At 40.1% G+C, this 17,835-nt stretch overlaps 1 protein-coding gene across 1 annotated transcript in view; it reads right to left on the reverse strand.

Annotated features, from left to right (window-relative positions):
* Positions 1-17,043, reverse strand: part of fam53b (family with sequence similarity 53 member B) — a 35,762-nt gene extending 18,719 nt beyond the window's left edge. Inside the window, exon 1 of the mRNA XM_051673622.1 lies at positions 16,910-17,043. The gene's annotated coding sequence lies outside the window, so the exon portion shown is untranslated. The remainder of the gene's footprint in view (positions 1-16,909) is intronic.
* Between the last annotated feature and the right edge of the window lie 792 nt (positions 17,044-17,835).

The following is a 17,835-nucleotide window of genomic DNA, read 5'->3' on the forward strand; positions in this document are numbered from 1 at the left end:
ATTTCACAAATTCTGCCAAGGTATGCAAACGTTTGAGCACAACTGTATATAAATATGTCAGACTTAAATAGGACAGAGATTGAAGACCCACCGCCGACTCTAAAATCTGTTGTTTGGGAGCATTATGGTTTCACAGTAAACTATAGTAATACTGGGCAAAGAGTAGTGAACAGGACGAAGGCTGTGTGTCAGCTCTGTTTCACTGAAGTCGGGTATGTGACGACTCATTTGCGGCAACATAATCCACGTGTCTGTTGCATTTACGGAAGTAAAGCTTAAACAGCCTGTGCAAGTTAGCCTTGCAATGACGCCTCTCGCTGAAAGCTCAGAAAGAACTAAAGCGATAACGAATGCCATAGGAGTATTTATTGCTGCAGATATGCGACCATACTCAGTCATCGAGAACACAGGATTTAAGCATCTGCTTAACGTGCTTGAGCCCCGTTATAAAGTTCCTACAAGTTCCTACTGCTGTACCGAAACCGTACCGTGACCCCAAAACTGAGGTACGTACCGAACCCACCGTGTACCGTTGCAGCCCTAATATAACTAAAATGGTATACACTCAGTGACCACTTTATTAGGTACACCTGTACATCTATTTATTCATGCAATTATCTAATCAGTAAATTGTGTGGCAGCAGTGCAATGCATAAAATCAAGCAGATACAGGTCATTTTTAGTGAAATCATGTGGTGTATGCAATTTATTTCTTCATGAGGAGCACTTTGTTATAACGTTATTTTCACTGGGCCTGATATAGGCAGAGAAACGCGTATTGCGTGCCATGTTTAATGGAAGCATGTGTCTGCACACATGATATCTGCAGACTCCGGGAACGGTTGGGCAGAGATAGAGCTCTATCTGACGGCTGACACTGATGACACATGACTCGACACTTCAGACCAATCAACGCAGCAACACATTTACTCTGTGATATCAATGAGAACAGTTCAGCCAAATGTTAAAATTTACCCTCATGGCGTTTCAAACCCACATGACTTTCTTCTGACATTATTAGGCTGTATAGCTTTGTGTGAGGAACAGAACAACATTTTAGTTGTTTGATTATGAGACAAGCATTAACTAATGGCATTTTACCTGCAGCTGACTCTTCAAACAATCATTTTGAATATCACATTGAAAGCTACATATTCAGTGAATTATTACTTAAATTGGGTTTGTTCAGCACACAAAAGCGTATGACAATATCATATGACTTCAGAATATTTACAGGAATGTAATGCATGAGTCATAAGGAGTACTACTTTGAACATTTATGGTACTACTTTAATTGGAGCTGTGCAAAACAATCGATTTTCTGATTCATAGCAATCTTTATATGAACGATCCTGGTATTGATCCTTAAAATCACAAGAAAGATCTTCTCCATTCCAGGGGTGCTAACTACGTCTATCATGCAAGACAACCACTGGTTGATCTCTTTAACATGCCAAAAATAAGAAAAACTACAAATAATGAAAATCTTAAATACTACTTTTTATTTCCTCATTTCGGTTCACATATGCGGTTTGTCAGACATGTGCATGTGTGCTCTCACTCTTGACTGGATAACTTTAGTAGCTTTAAAAAGCTTTCCCTTTTCGATTTCTAAACACTTACTTGAATACTTGATACTGCTGTTAAAAACTTCAAGCACTGTTTTTTTATTTGTATCTTTGTTCTAATGTTCTTATTTGTTCTGTTGTTTATACTTTGTTTCTTTATTACTGACAGTTTGCTTGTCTTGAATAATTACTACAGAACTAGAATTTTGTTGTGGTATCAAATAGGTATTGAGATTTGTCAAATGTCTTTCATATGTAAGCGAAACGGACATTATAATTAGGGATGCACCGATCCGATAACTGGATCGGTATCGGCTCCGATACTGAAGCTTTTAGACGGATCGGGTATCGGTCCGACGAGCCCGATCCAAATCCGATACTGTGTGTTAGTCATGTTCGTTACTGTCAAGCTCCAAAAATGACATAAAAGAACCATAAAAACAGCATTAAAGCAGTTCATATGACTCGTGCATTTTATTCAAAGCCACTTGAAGATGTGTGATAGCTCTGTGAATCACAAAAGACTGTGTTTAATAAGTAAATATATAGTATGCGCAGCGCCAGCGTGTTAGTGAATGCAGCTGCTCTGTTGACACAAACTCACACACAGGCTGCTGATGCACTCGCGGATATTTTTATCCTTCACAGCGGTGCGCAATATTTGAGCGCTACTCATGAACAACATCTCAGATGTAGATGCTCAATAGTTCGGTACACTTATAATATGCATTTAGAACGGCACCGGAGGAGCATTTTACCAGAATCTGAATAAGAAGCGAATTAAACTACTGTGAACTTGCCCACAAACAGACACATACAGGACTTCCTGAAGAGTTCAGAATGTCAAAATAAAAGCGTGAGGGTTTAAAAAGTGCACGATTGAAATATATTACTGTTGTATTTCAAATTACAATTAAAAGTCAATAATAATAATAATATTAATAATTTATTATTATTATTGTCATCATTTGTGTTTGTTTATAGCAACATTTAAGTTGAATGGTTTCCCAAAAATAACTGTGTGAATGAAAAGTGGACTGATGTCTTACAACTAAACTGAACAAAAAAGAGATCTGAATCCTTTAAAGTCCAGATGTAAAAGGCAAAAATAAAACACTGGTTTCTTTTCTACTGAAGACTTGAAGACTGGAATTACTGTTAATTTTGCTGCTACATTAGCCAGTATACTAGTTAATAATCAAGTGTTTCTTAATAAGCTCTACATTTATACTGAAATAATGTGTAGTTAGAGGTTTGTGTTTCTTTACATATTAAAGAGTACTCATAATTAGTTCCACACAATAATGGAAAGATATTCTAAACTGATTAAGCAAAAAAACAACACTGGTATCGGCTTGAGATCGGTATCGGCCGATACTGAGATTTCCGATATCGGAAGAGAAAAAGTGGTACCGGTGCATCCATAATTATAACTGAACTATACGTAGGTTCATTGGAATCAAATCAAATGGAATTGGAGTTGAATCAAATTTGAGAGCTTGTGAATTGGAATCTAACTGAATCTGGAAATCTATATTGATATCCAGCCCTTTAAAGGTTAATGGTGTGTGCGTGATCCCATTTGCTTTCATTGTGTGGAAAAACATGTTGTTTTGTGTTTCACAGAAAAAAAGAAAGTCTGGAACAAAATGAGGATTAATAAATGACAGATTTTTCATTTTTGGCTGAACTGCTCCTTTAATGCCTGTTCCAGCAGTCATTCTGTCAATAAAAACCTAAAAACAGACAGAAGACAACGTTAGTTCGTCCTATCTCAATCAATGAAGACAATTAGAGGTCATGAAAGCACAAGAGAGACTCTGCTCTGATGTCCATGGCACACATGAGCTGAAACTGAACCCTGAGACTTGAGCTCAAGAGATGAATGATGTTTCAGCCACGAGCAGCAAACTGTTGAATTCTTCAATGACAGTGTGTGATTGAGCTGCAGCCATAATTCATGCCTCACTCTTCTCTTGTAAATCATCAGTTTCAGGCACGTGAAAGACTTTCCCCCTCATGCAAATTATAGTCACTGAGCCACAGAGAGACTAACAGGATAAAAACAGCCCAGAATACATGACGAGACACTTGAGAGAATCACAAAATAAAGGTCTGAATGTGTGGTGTGGGAAGGATCCAGAGATCCAGGAAAGGAAAGTTAATCACTACAAAAACACAGAAGATTACGGGCAGCTGAAGGAGAACCTTCAGGGCTGAACGGGTCGACACAGCCCCTTTTCGAGGGTGTTTTGGGTGAACTTGGTCATGTTGAATGCTGTGAACACACCCATGAAGGCTAACGTTACAAACCCCCCCTGACATTCCCAGTGCTCAGCTCATTCTGCACATAAATCTGCTAAAAAGCACAAGCATGAATAGAAAACTCCTCCAGAAAAGGGCAGAAACCGCAGCTCTCCATTTAGCACCTGCCCGCTGCCCGCCGTTGCTCACGGTGAGGGTTCGCAGCAAATCAATTAGTCATATGAGCTCACTGCAAGCTGACGCCTCTTCACGATTCAGGGCCAAACCAAACCCAACGGGTGCGGGAGGCGCAGCCGCGGGCCATTTATGAGGTCAGCGAACTCTGTGGCAACACAACATCACAGTTCCAATTGTGAAACATGTAAAAATGAAGGTCAACTCCAAGCAAACAGCAACAGCCAAGACTTTAAAACTCAAGTTTATAGGCCTTCAAACAGCACAGCGCTGCTCCGAGCACGTTCATATACGAATGGACTGCCAAACCGATTTGGTTAGCTCACACAATAGTAGCGTAAAGGACCCCAGGACAAGGATAGGGGAAGAATGTTCACCAAATGCTTTCATGAGACGCAGCTGCCCAACCACTTAACATAAACACAAAGAGTCTGCAAGCCTGTGCATCTTAAATGTCTCTTTTCATTAGAGAAAACCTCACATTCACTCGACTCCATACCTGCGACTGCTCACAAACATGTAGCTACAATAAACATGTAAGCTCATGTGGAGACGGGCTGTTGAACAGAACGCTGGTTAAATTGTTACCAGGCAATAAGCCACATTTGCAGAGGCACCAGTACACACAAAGACAACATTCATGTGCTGGACAGAGATCTGCAGGCCACACATTCAGACACACCGAACATCACAAACATAAAGACATCTCCTCATCAACTCATTACATTCTTAATTTATTCATACAACACTGTCTTTAAAGGGATAGTTCAGCCAAAAATGAAAAATCTGTTATCATTTACTCTCCCTCACATCATATGACTTTTTTTGTGGATGAAAACTAGAAGACGTTTATCAAAATGTTAATGCTGCTCTTTTACACAGAATGAATGCATACTGTGATCAGGGGTTGTCAAGCTCCAAAATTGACAAAAAAGTCAACTCTTATAAAAGTTCTGAAGATATACATTTGTGTGACAATCAAACAGCTTGCAATCTTCCCCTTCACCACAGCTCTCAAATCTCATTCCCACATTTGCATATTTAAACTTAGTGCGTCGCAATGGAAAGCAACAGTGCTTGCCCACTTTAGTCGTCTTGGTTCCGGAGGTATTTTTCACAGTCATTTTTTTTCATATGGATGTCATAACATTCTTCATAAAAGAGTTGTGCACCATGAACCAACCCAACTAGGTGAAACACAACATTACAAAATAGGGGTGGAAAAATGCATCGATGCATCGCGATGCAATCAAAGAAATTTTGATGCATTGATTACAAAATTTAAGAATTGATTATCTTTATGTATTAATACCCAATGTGTCCATCTCATATTACACAAACCTTCTCGCAGCAGACGCGGAGCACGCGAGATTAAAGGGAAAGAAAGCGCACTTTGACATTTTTATGCAGTCGAGTTCACCCCTCGATGGATGGATGGATGTTATATTTATATAGCGCTTTTCTGACACTACACTCAAGTGCTTTACACAGTGAACAGGGGATACATAGTGTGCCAGTACACTCACCGTACACCAGCTATTGGTGGAGAAGAGAGAGTGGAGTGATAGAGCCAATTAATGGATGGGGATTATTAGGAGGCCATCATTGAGAAGGGCCAATGGGGGGAATTTAGCCAGGACACCGGCTAAATTAGTAGGGTTACACCCCTACTCTTTACGAGAAGTGCTCTAGGATTTTTAATGACCACAGAGAGTCAGGACGGACGGACGGATGGACTCTGCCGAGTTCAGCTTTCTTTGTCATTATTCAAAACTGTTTGCATCCATTTGACCAATGTAATTTGTTGTTGCCTTCTACCCCGATTATGATATATTATGTTAATATTGCTTTTGTATCTCCATAAAATGTGTCATTTCTCCATAAAACAGTTTATTCCACGAATAGAACTTGGCTTAAATAAATGTGACTGGTTTGGCAGACACTGGCTGTGAAGGAAAACACTCACTTGTTAATGAATTCGCTTTATAGTGAATGCTACCAATAGGGAGAGATTGCAGACTGTTCTGAAGGGAACTAGCCACGAAAAGATCAAACATTTTTATCTTTTGCAGTGTGTGCTGCAAACAGTCCTGCATGACAATGTGATTAAATTCCATAAACGGGCTTGAAAAGCAGAATCGTCTCCGTTTCTCAACCTGACGCCTCTTTCCCTATCCCAAAATGAATAGGGAACTCACGGTTACCACATATCCCGTGTTACCGTCTTTACAATCTACTAACAGACAGTTTGTCATTCTATGACCCTGCTCGATTAAAACTTGGATCGTATCTGCCTGCACATGACATCATCTGTCATGACTGGTTTCAGATTTCACAATGCGGCGCTGCAGAGCTCTTTTGGTGCGCTTTGTTGGCCGTGATTCTGATTGGTGGTTCTTTCTCTGCTGGATCATGGGTAGGGCAGTTCTTCAACAGAAATCCCTCTATTAAACACTTTTTTAAATAATTAAGTTGATTAATAATTTTCTGTAAAACTGCTTTGAAACGATGAGTGCTGTGAAAAGCGCTATACAAATCAAAATTTGAATATTGTGCACACAAGTCCTATGGACTACATATATTGTACTTTTTAGATACTTGCAATGTACTTTTTTATCCTTTGAGGAGACTGACAGCATCACTTTCTCTGTCTGGACAAGTGCAGTGAAAATTTTCATTTCACCCTTTGAAAATAAAATATTATTCTTAAGTTGAAACATAAAAGAATCGTACTTTTGGTCAGTTCAGTAGTAAAAGTGCGCTCGTTCACAATCGTTTTGGTTGACCTCAGGTGATTCATGATCTTATGAACTTCCTTCTTCATAAGAGAAGGAATGTGTCGACATTGAATAAAAAAACAGAACTAACCATCTGTAACTTAAAATCAGTAAGCTCATATATTTACTGACCATGTGATTCACGATGGGAACTTCCACTTGCCGCATCTATTATGTGACCTAGTTCACAGAACGCAACTGCTGCAAGACACAGGGAGCACGTGCAATCGCACGAGGGTTGTGAGAGCGTTCACGAGTCCAAAGGCCCTTCAGCTGATCAAACTCTACGGAACGTTATCAGCTGTGTGTGTGAATGACTGTCATCTGAAAACAACAGACTGAGGAACAACCATAGATAAAAAGAAATAAAAAAAAAAGAGTAGAATATACAAATGTGATGAGTAAAGGCTTTTCTGAGACTGTCTGAAACAACGTTAAATGTTTGTATATTTTCACATGATTAGTTATGTAAATGTCAAACTACTTATATCAAAGAAAAAGCAATTAACTGTGTAAAACCTGTGTTCTCAAACAATGATAATGTTATGTCTATTACCTAGATACACCCGACTGTTCACCACAAACATGAACCTAAACAATTCTATACAATAGGAAATGAATTTGCTCTGGGAAATGTTGCTGTGTTCCAGAGACAACACACACACAGCTCTGTAAACATGACTAATCAACACTTTTCAATAAGGTGAAAGAAACATATACCCTCAGCTGGCTGGTTTGGTTGGAACAGACTAACCATTCACTGCAGGATCTGCACACGGGCCGCTCGCCAGTTCAGTGGAAAACGACTGCTTGAGGTTAGAAACACACACACACACACACACACACACACACACACACACACTACCAAGTTGGAAGAAAAACTGGCTCCCCCAGGAACAGATTCTGTTGCATGTCACAATGCTTCAGTGCATTATATGAGACTTCCTGCCAAAACATTTACAAATGAACTCAATCCATTACTACACTTGACAACTTGAGAATTTAACATGCATGTGATTTATTATTCTTCTGTTACTGCAGTAAAACTGTGATGACAGAAGATCAACACAAAACTTTAATGTGAGTTTCCTCTGTGCTGTTGATATGAAACACTGCAGTGTAAAATCCCTTATTTGCATGATCTGATCAGAACTAACATGCTCATACTGTCCTGATAACTAGATAAAGAGAAAAATAAAATCTACACTTGCTAAAACAAAGAAAATCTATATCTGCTCGAGATGCTACTTTAGTTCGTATACTGTATATGCACTCAACCCTCCAATAATCCTGAATGAATACTCATCTCTTAATGCTTGTATTGAATACTTAAGTAACACTATATGCTCATCACAATGTACAGAATTTTCAAAAATCCTTAATAGTCCAAAAACACTGAATACTCACTAGGGATGCATGATAATATCGGCACATCATCGGAATCGGCCGATAAAGGCTTAAAAATTAATTATAAGATGACATGTTGATTTGCTCAAGATGGCGCCGAGTATGGCTGCTGCGTTGCGATCTCCGACCCAATGTTGCAGTTTTTTGTTTGTTTTGTCTACAGTTCTTGTGTTTTTTTGTCTTGAATGTTGTCTGCCTTATTGTCTATGATAGACAAACACTTTTGGACATTGGTTCTGCAATAGCACACCGAAAACCGGACTTTAAATTCCTCAATGCCGACCCGCTGTTTACAAACACACCAACGGAGCCCTTTGTCTGGGCAGTCCAGCCGCAGAAATGCAGCCGGAAAAGGGGAAGGAGTTCTCATCAGACCAAGACGTCGTGCAAATCGACCCCCGCCACCCACTATTCTTCTGGCAAATGTTCAGTCTCTGGATAACAAGCTCTGCGAGCTGAAAGCGCGGATCTCTTTCCAACGAGATACAAGGGACTGCTGCATTATCTGCCTTACAGAAACTTGGATGTCTGTGGAGATTCCAGACTCAGCCATTGAACCCGCGGGGTTCTCCGTGCACCGAGCGGACAGAGCGAAAGACCTCTCGGGTAAAAGCAGAGGTGGTGGTGTATGTTTTATGATCAACAAATTCTGGTGTGATCAGAGGAACGTACATTCTATCAAGTCTTTCTGCTCTCCTGATCTGGAATTTCTCATGCTTCTGTGTCGACCATTCTGGCTACCGAGGGAATTCACAGCAGTCATCATCACAGCTGTGTACATCCCGCCACAAGCCGACACAGACCGGGCACTCAAGGAACTGTAAAGGAGTATAAGTGAGCAGGAAACCGCGCACCCTGAGGCCACGTTCATTGTGACCGGGGGCTTTAACAAAGCCAACTTCAAGTCAACTGCACCGAAATACTACCAACACATCAGTTTCAACACACGAGGGGACCGGGTTTTTGGACCATTGCTACTCTCCCTTCCGAGATGGCTACCAATCCCTCCCCCGCCCACCATTTGGCAAATCGGACCACTCTTCCATTCTGCTTCTGCCCGCTTACAGGCAGAAACTGAAACAGGAAGCACCCGCCCTCAGAACGATCCAGTGCTGGTTGGACCAATCAGATTCTATGCTACAAGTTTTAATCACGCGGACTGGAAGATGTTCCGATCCACCTCTGATGACGACATCAAGGTCTATGCTGATACCGTAACGTGTTTCATCAGGAAGTGCATAGATGATGTAGTACCGACCAAATGCACCCTAACTAGAAACCATGGATTAATAGCGTTGTTCATGCGGCACTTAATGTGCGGACCTCCGCTTTTAATTCCGGGAACATGGAGGAGCATAAACAAGCCAGTTATACCCTAGAAGCATGTGGCAGGGAATTAATTTCATCACGGACTTCACAGGGAATAAAAACTCCGCCGTGAACACCGCTGCCTCTCTCCCGGATGAGCTAAATACGTTTTATTCTCGTTTCGAGGGAAATAACACCGCCCTTGCGGAGGGAGCCTTAAACAGCTCGCTGTGCAGCTGGATCCTGGACTTCCTGTCAAGTAGACGCCAGGTGGTTAGAATGGGCAGCAACAGCTCATCACTGACCCTCAACACTGGAGCCCCGCAGGGCTGTGTTCTCAGCCCACTCTTGTATTCTCTGTACACACATGACTGTGTGGCAACACATAGCTCCAATGCCATCATTAAGTTTGCTGATGACACGACGGTGGTAGGTCTGATCACTGACAATGATGAAACAGCCTATAGAGAGGAGGTGCACACTCTGACACACTGGTGTCAGGAGCACAACCTCTCCCTCAACGTCAGTAAGACAAAGGAGCTTGTGGTGGACTTCAGAAGAAAAAACAGAGAACACAGTCCCATCACCATCAATGGAGCACCAGTGGAGAGAGTCAGCAGCTTCAAGTTCCTGGGTGTGAGGAACTCACATGGTCCATCCACACTGAAGTCGTTGTGAAGAAGGCTCATCAGCGCCTCTTCTTCCTGAGACGGCTGAGGAAGTTTGGAATGAACCGCCACATCCTCACACGGTTCTACACCTGCACTGTAGAGAGCATCCTGACTGGCTGCATCTCCACCTGGTATGGCAATAGCACCGCCCACAACCGCAAAGCACTGCAAAGGGTGGTGCGAACTGCCAGACACATCATCGGAGGTGAGCTTCCCTCCCTCCAGGAAATATATACAAGGCAGTGTGTGAAAAAAGCTCAGAGGATCATCAGAGACTCCAGCCACCCGAGCCATGGGCTGTTCTCACTGCTACCATCAGGCAGGTGGTATCGCAGCATCAGGACCCGCACCAGCCGACTCCATGATAGCTTCTTCCCCCAAGAAATCAGACTTCTGAACTCTTGATCTCTCATGATCAATATACATCAGCACTGCACTTTTTAATCTTATTATCTCACACTGGACTGTCATAAATTATATTATTATTATAATATATTCTCTCTTAACAACTGACTATCAACCGACAGCTGAATGTCAACACAACACTTCATATTTATTTCCACTGATTACATGGAAACAGTCTTCTTATTTTATGTATACTGTATATTATTAGGTGTATATTGTGTTGTGTAACAGATGTGTAAACTGTGTTATATACAAATCAGATATTTATTGTAATTGTAATACTCCTGTGTTGCTTGGAACCGCACCCAAGAATTTCACACACTGTTGCACTTGTGTATATGGTTGAGTGACAATAAAAGGGATTTTATTGATTTGATTGATTACAAATGTTTTTAAGGAGTGCTAGTGATAAGATCATGTCAGCGGTGTGGACTTACAGTTGAAGTTCCGATACTGAAGCTTTTAGACGGATCGGGTATTGGTCCGACGAGGCCGATACTGTGTGTTAGTCATGTTCGTTACTGTCAAGCTTAAAAAATGACATAAAAAAACCATAAAAACAGCATTAAAGCAGTTCATATGACTCGTGCATTTTATTCAAAGCCACTTGAAGATGTGCGATAGCTCTGTGAATCACAAAAGACTGTATTTAATAAGTAAATATATAGTATGCGCAGCGCCAGCGTGTTAGTGAATGCAGCTGCTCTGTTGACACAAACTCACACACAGGCTGCTGATGCACTCGCGGATATTTTTATCCTTCACAGCGGTGCGCTACTCATGAACAACATCTCAGATGTAGATGCTCAATAGTTCGGTACACTTATAATATGCATTTAGAACGGCACCGGAGGAGCATTTTACCAGAATCTGAATAAGAAGCGAATTAAACTACTGTGAACTTGCCTACAAACAGACACATACAGGACTTCCTGAAGAGATCAGAATGTCAAAATAAAAGCGTGAGGGTTTAAAAAGTGCACGATTGAAATATATTACTGTTGTATTTCAAATTACAATTAAAAGTCAATAATAATAATAATATTAATAATTTATTATTATTGTCATCATTTGTGTTTGTCTATAGCAACATTTAAGTTGAATGGTTTCCCAAAAATAACTGTGTGAATGAAAAGTGGACTGATGTCTTACAACTAAACTGAACAAAAAAGAGATCTGAATCCTTTAAAGTCCAGATGTAAAAGGCAAAAATAAAACACTGGTTTCTTTTCTACTGAAGACCTGAAGACTGGAATTACTGTTAATTTTGCTGCTACAATATCCAGTATACTAGTTAATAATCAAGTGTTTCTTAATAAACTATACATTTATACTGAAATAATGTGTAGTTAGAGGTTTGTGTTTCTTTACATATTAAAGAGTACTCACAAATAGTCTCGGTTACACCAGTTCTGTCTGGAGGAATGGGACAAAATTCCAGCAACTTATTGTGAGAAGCTTGTGGAAGGATACCCAAAACATTTGACCCAAGTTAAACAATTTAAAGGCAATGCTACCAAATACTAATAAAGTGTATGTAAACTTCTGACCTAAATAAATAATTCTCTCTACTATTATTCTGACATTTCACATTCTTAAAATAAAGTAGTGATCCTAACTGACCTAAGACAGGGAATGTTTTCTACGATTAAATGTCAGGAATTGTGAAAAACCGAGTTTAAATGTATTTGACTAAAGTGCATGTAAACTTCTGACTTCAACTGTACTTTACAGTAAGCGAGACTGATAGCAAAGTTGTTATTTGCAATAACTGCAAAGCATCCATCATGCGAGGAGCCAATCCACACTCCAACACCACAAATTTAACAGCGCATCTTAAGAATCACCATCGCGATCATTATGATCTATTTATGAAGTGAAAATAAAAAAACAGCGCCAACGAAAAACTCATCAGGAGCTTCTTCTGCAGTCATTTGAAAAGGCAAAAAAAAAATACATCAGTAGCGACCACCCAATGGGGAAAGCTCTCAACAAAAAAAGATGTAGGCTTTCGCAGATTGATTTACTACTTAGAGCCACAGTATGCTATGCATAGTCGTCGCTACTTTTCAGATGTGGCCTTACCTGAACTGTATATTGTCATCTATGTCCACATTGAGAAGTTCCTCACTGATGCCACTTCTGTGAGCTTTACAACGGATATCTGGACATCAAGTGTAAGTCCTATCAGTACGTTGAGCCTCACTGCCCAGTGGACTGATGAGGATTTCATCCTTAAAAAGGCGATTCTACACTCGCAAGAGTGCCCGAGCTCTCACACAGCAGCAACGATTGCGACAGCATTTGAAGGGATGATTGAGAAGTGGAAAATCCCCAAAGAGAAGGTGCATGAAGTGCTACAAGACAATGCACGCAACATGACAAAAGCGATGGAGGAGTTTGGTGTTCCACCTTTACCAAGCGTGGCACACACGCTGCAGTTGGCTGTGCATGAAGGTTTCCTATTGCAATGCAGTATTGCGAATGTTGTAGCCTTAGGAAGGAGAATGGTGGGGCTTTACAGGCATTCGCAACTTGCATGCAGTCGCCTACAAGGATACAGAAGGAGCTCGGGATGCCAATAAAATGACTTCAAGATGTCATAACTATGTGGAATTCAACGTTTTACATGATGCAAAGCTTTGTCGAGCAGAAGAGGGCACTAGGTGCCGCTGAATTTGAACTTCCATCGTCTTTGACGGCAAATCAATGGGGAATTCTTGAACATATGATCACACTACTTGCTCCCTTTGAGCAGCTGACCATAGAAATCAGTTCTGCAGCGGCCTCTGCAGCTGATGTGATTCCCGCTGTTATGGCACTGACACGGCTGCTTGGCAAAAGCAGTGACACAGACAGAGGCGTGCAGACAGCCAGAAGTACCCTACTGAAAGCAGTCAGTGATCGTTTCAATGGTGTGCAATGCGAAACACTTATTTAGTTGCAACCATGTTTGATGCCCGATACAAAAATGGTATTTTGACGAGGATAAGAGGAGGAATGCCCGTGAGCTGTTGCTTAAAGTCATGGATCATATGACGGGCACTGACGATCAGCGCAGAGATGCCAGCACAGAGGATCCACCAGAGAAGAAGACCCGAACAGGATCACTGCTGGACATGTATGAAGAAACTTTGGCGGTGAATGTCTTGCTGGAAGAGCAAACCAACACCGAAACCTTATCACAGTTAGGTCATGGTATAAACCTTTAAAAATCATACTAAATCATCATTCCTTATCAGATGTTTCCAGCAAATAAGATTTCTCAAAAAAAAAAACAAAGGAGCCGGTTACTGTGCCATCAACACCTAAGGAATTTAAAGAAAGAAACTTTGCTACATTGTAGGTACACGCATACCTGGCTGAAGCCACAATTCCCCGGAAAGACAGTCCGTTGGAATACTGGAAATCCAACCAGGCCTGTTTCCCTGCTCTTGCTCAGAACACCCCCTGACCTGTGCTCTCAGTCTGAGCCGCTTCACCACCGAGTTCAGCCGGATACCACTGCTATCTGTGAATATTGCTACCCTATATACAACTGTAATGAATAAAAAAACAAGGTGGTATTTCACTGTTATTATGAAGCTCGAGTCTGGAGTAGTACGAATCAGTGCAAGTGTAACACCATGTGAACTGTCTACTGAAGCGTTTTCCCCCTCATTTTACTTTTGACTTATAATTTGAGAATATGGACCGACTTTTTATTTATTTATTTTATGCACATTAGTTGAAAATGAAATGCTCTTTTTTTTAACAGCCAGGACAGGAATGTTCTTTGCAATAATATAATGGTGCTGAATGGTTTATGTATTCATTGCGCCCTCTTGTGTACTAAGGAAACTACGTCAATTTAAAAATCAGCTGACTTTAAAATTCGAATATTATTCAAATTTTGAAAATATTTAAGGTAAAAATTTGAATTTAGTTTCTCTGCTCAATTGACAGCCCTACATTTACACAAAAAGGAATCGCACTGATGGCGATTTTTGTTCAGAAAAACCTACCTCTGCTTAATAAAATAGGCTAGTCTTTTTGTTTTTTTACATCGTTCATTGGTTTTGTTTTTACTGTTTAAAGTAGCCACAGTATGCTCCTATTTTTTTAATTCGTTTAGTTTAATATTCTTCAATTAAAATTACAGTGCTGCTGGTGACCCAGCTATAAGCTGTTCAGCTCGTTCATTGTTCAAGTTTTTCCAAACTCGTTCACTGTTCTCTAAATAAATGTTTTAGCAGAAGTCTAAATTAAGCTGCCTTTGCTTGGTGCTCTCAAGCACAACATATTTTGTGGTGTTTGAAAAAATTTCATGTTTCACATCTTGCCCAAGTTAAATTAATTTCCTTGTTTAGTCAGTGAATGTATACATTTGTAAAGTAGCCTATAAATTTCAGGTTGAATTGGGAGTTCTTTCTGTCTTCATCTGCAACAAGTAGGTTATTACAATAAGAGTAAAATGGTTAATTCTGCTATAGGAGAGACTTGGTGTTCTTTCCAAAGAAAGAAAGAAAAAGATGATATGTATATCGGTATCAGACAAAATGATTTGGAAAATATCAGCAAAAATCCAATATCGTGCATCCCTAATACTCACCACTGAAAATAATTTGAGTACTCCAATAATACTAAATACTCACACAAATAAGACGGAATACTCAGCACTGAATATGCTTAGAGTATACTACTAAATACTCACACTAAATACTGCAATAATACTGACTATTTTAAAACTGGAGTCTATTGGAGTTTTCAGTGATGTTACACGGAGCTAAAAGCCTCTGAGAGAAACTTCTATTGTTAGTTTGAGTAGAATAGAGTTCCTTCTTTAATCGTCAGTTTGTGTTGAATAGAGTTCAACTGGCTTTAATCTTCGGTTCGTGTTGAATAGAGTTTAACTGACTTTAATCTTCGGTTCGTGTTGAATAGAGTTTAACTGACTTTAATCTTCGGTTCGTGTTGAATAGAGTTTAACTGACTTTAATCTTCGGTTCGTGTTGAATAGAGTTCAACTGACTTTAATCTTCGGTTCGTGTTGAATAGAGTTCAACTGGCTTTAATCTTCGGTTCGTGTTGAATAGAGTTCAACTGGCTTTAATCTTCGGTTCGTGTTGAATAGAGTTTAACTGGCTTTAATCTTCGGTTCGTGTTGAATAGAGTTCAACTGACTTTAATCTTCGGTTCGTGTTGAATAGAGTTCAACTGACTTTAATCTTCGGTTCGTGTTGAATAGAGTTTAACTGGCTTTAATCTTCGGTTCGTGTTGAATAGAGTTTAACTGGCTTTAATCTTCGGTTCGTGTTGAATAGAGTTCAACTGGCTTTAATCTTCGGTTCGTGTTGAATAGAGTTTAACTGGCTTTAATCTTCGGTTCGTGTTGAATAGAGTTCAACTGGCTTTAATCTTCGGTTCGTGTTGAATAGAGTTTAACTGGCTTTAATCTTCGGTTCGTGTTGAATAGAGTTCAACTGGCTTTAATCTTCGGTTCGTGTTGAATAGAGTTCAACTGGCTTTAATCTTCGGTTCGTGTTGAATAGAGTTTAACTGGCTTTAATCTTCGGTTCGTGTTGAATAGAGTTCAACTGACTTTAATCTTCGGTTCGTGTTGAATAGAGTTCAACTGACTTTAATCTTCGGTTCGTGTTGAATAGAGTTTAACTGACTTTAATCTTCGGTTCGTGTTGAATAGAGTTCAACTGGCTTTAATCTTCGGTTCGTGTTGAATAGAGTTCAACTGACTTTAATCTTCGGTTCGTGTTGAATAGAGTTTAACTGACTTTAATCTTCGGTTCGTGTTGAACAGAGTTCAAATGACTTTAATCTTCGGTTCGTGTTGAACAGAGTTCAACTGACTTTAATCTTCGGTTCGTGTTGAATAGAGTTCAACTGGCTTTAATCTTCGGTTCGTGTTGAATAGAGTTGAACTGGCTTTAATCTTCGGTTCGTGTTGAATAGAGTTGAACTGGCTTTAATCTTCGGTTCGTGTTGAATAGAGTTGAACTGGCTTTAATCTTCGGTTCGTGTTGAATAGAGTTCAACTGACTTTAATCTTCGGTTCGTGTTGAATAGAGTTCAACTGACTTTAATCTTCGGTTCGTGTTGAATAGAGTTCAACTGACTTTAATCTTCGGTTCGTGTTGAATAGAGTTCAACTGACTTTAATCTTCGGTTCGTGTTGAATAGAGTTTAACTGACTTTAATCCGGTGAGTTTTCTCTGCGCGAGGGGAACAAAAGCTGCTAACGGCCGCGAAAGTCGCGCGAGAACAACGGGAAACACACACGTACCGGAGCCCGCGGTAATATACCCTAAAATACCTTGATATACTCCAGTATACTCACGAGAGAGCGAGCGGCGCATCTCCTCGCGCGGGCCGGATCGGTAGCCGCAGCCGTTCAGATCATCTTCATCCCCGCGTGTGTCCCGCCGCTCATCTCACTCACTCACTCACCACCGCCGCTGCTGCTGCTGCACGAGCCCGAGAGAGACACAGATACACAGTGGCGGGGGGAGGCGGAACCACAGTACAACACAAAACACTCACAAATACACATGTAACACCTTTAACTGAGAGGGAAGATCATAAACAAACTTTACAAAAATATCAATCATAATATTTACAACACTATGCGTATTTGAAGATTATTTCAGATTTAAAGGTCAAAGCTCTCCCCCGTCTGAATGGACTCACCCACCACACTCAACACAACACAGGAAACGGAGAAAACATTAAAAACATAAGATTTGTGAAACACCTGACACCTGCGGAGCTACTGTTCTGCACTGTTGTTTAACATAATTATGTGTTTTCTGTCTCACCTGTTAAATATTGCTTAAATAATCTTCAATGAATAGGAAGGGCATGTAGTAAACTCATTAATAAGCAGAGTTCACTAGAGGTCCAAATAAGAAGTGCACACTAACTCAACAAGTGTTGATATATGCCTACTGAAAACCAAAAGAAAAGAAATATGTTTAAAAAGTATCAACATGGTAGTTTTTGATACTTACATTTTTACTGTGGTTTATAGGCCTGATACATCCTGGATTAATGCTTGATTAATCATGCAACAAAAATAGTTATTTGTATGTAACATCAACATCAGTGATTACACTATACACGATACACTATATAACTTAAAGGGACAGTTCACCCAAAAATGTAAATTCTCTCATTATTTACTCACCCTCATGCCGTCCCAGATGTGTTTGACTTTCTTTCTTCTGCTGAACACTAATGAAGATTTTTAGAAGAATATTTCAGCTC

The sequence above is a fragment of the Myxocyprinus asiaticus genome, chromosome 36 (genome assembly GCF_019703515.2).
Source record: "Myxocyprinus asiaticus isolate MX2 ecotype Aquarium Trade chromosome 36, UBuf_Myxa_2, whole genome shotgun sequence".
Lineage (NCBI taxonomy): Eukaryota > Metazoa > Chordata > Actinopteri > Cypriniformes > Catostomidae > Myxocyprinus > Myxocyprinus asiaticus.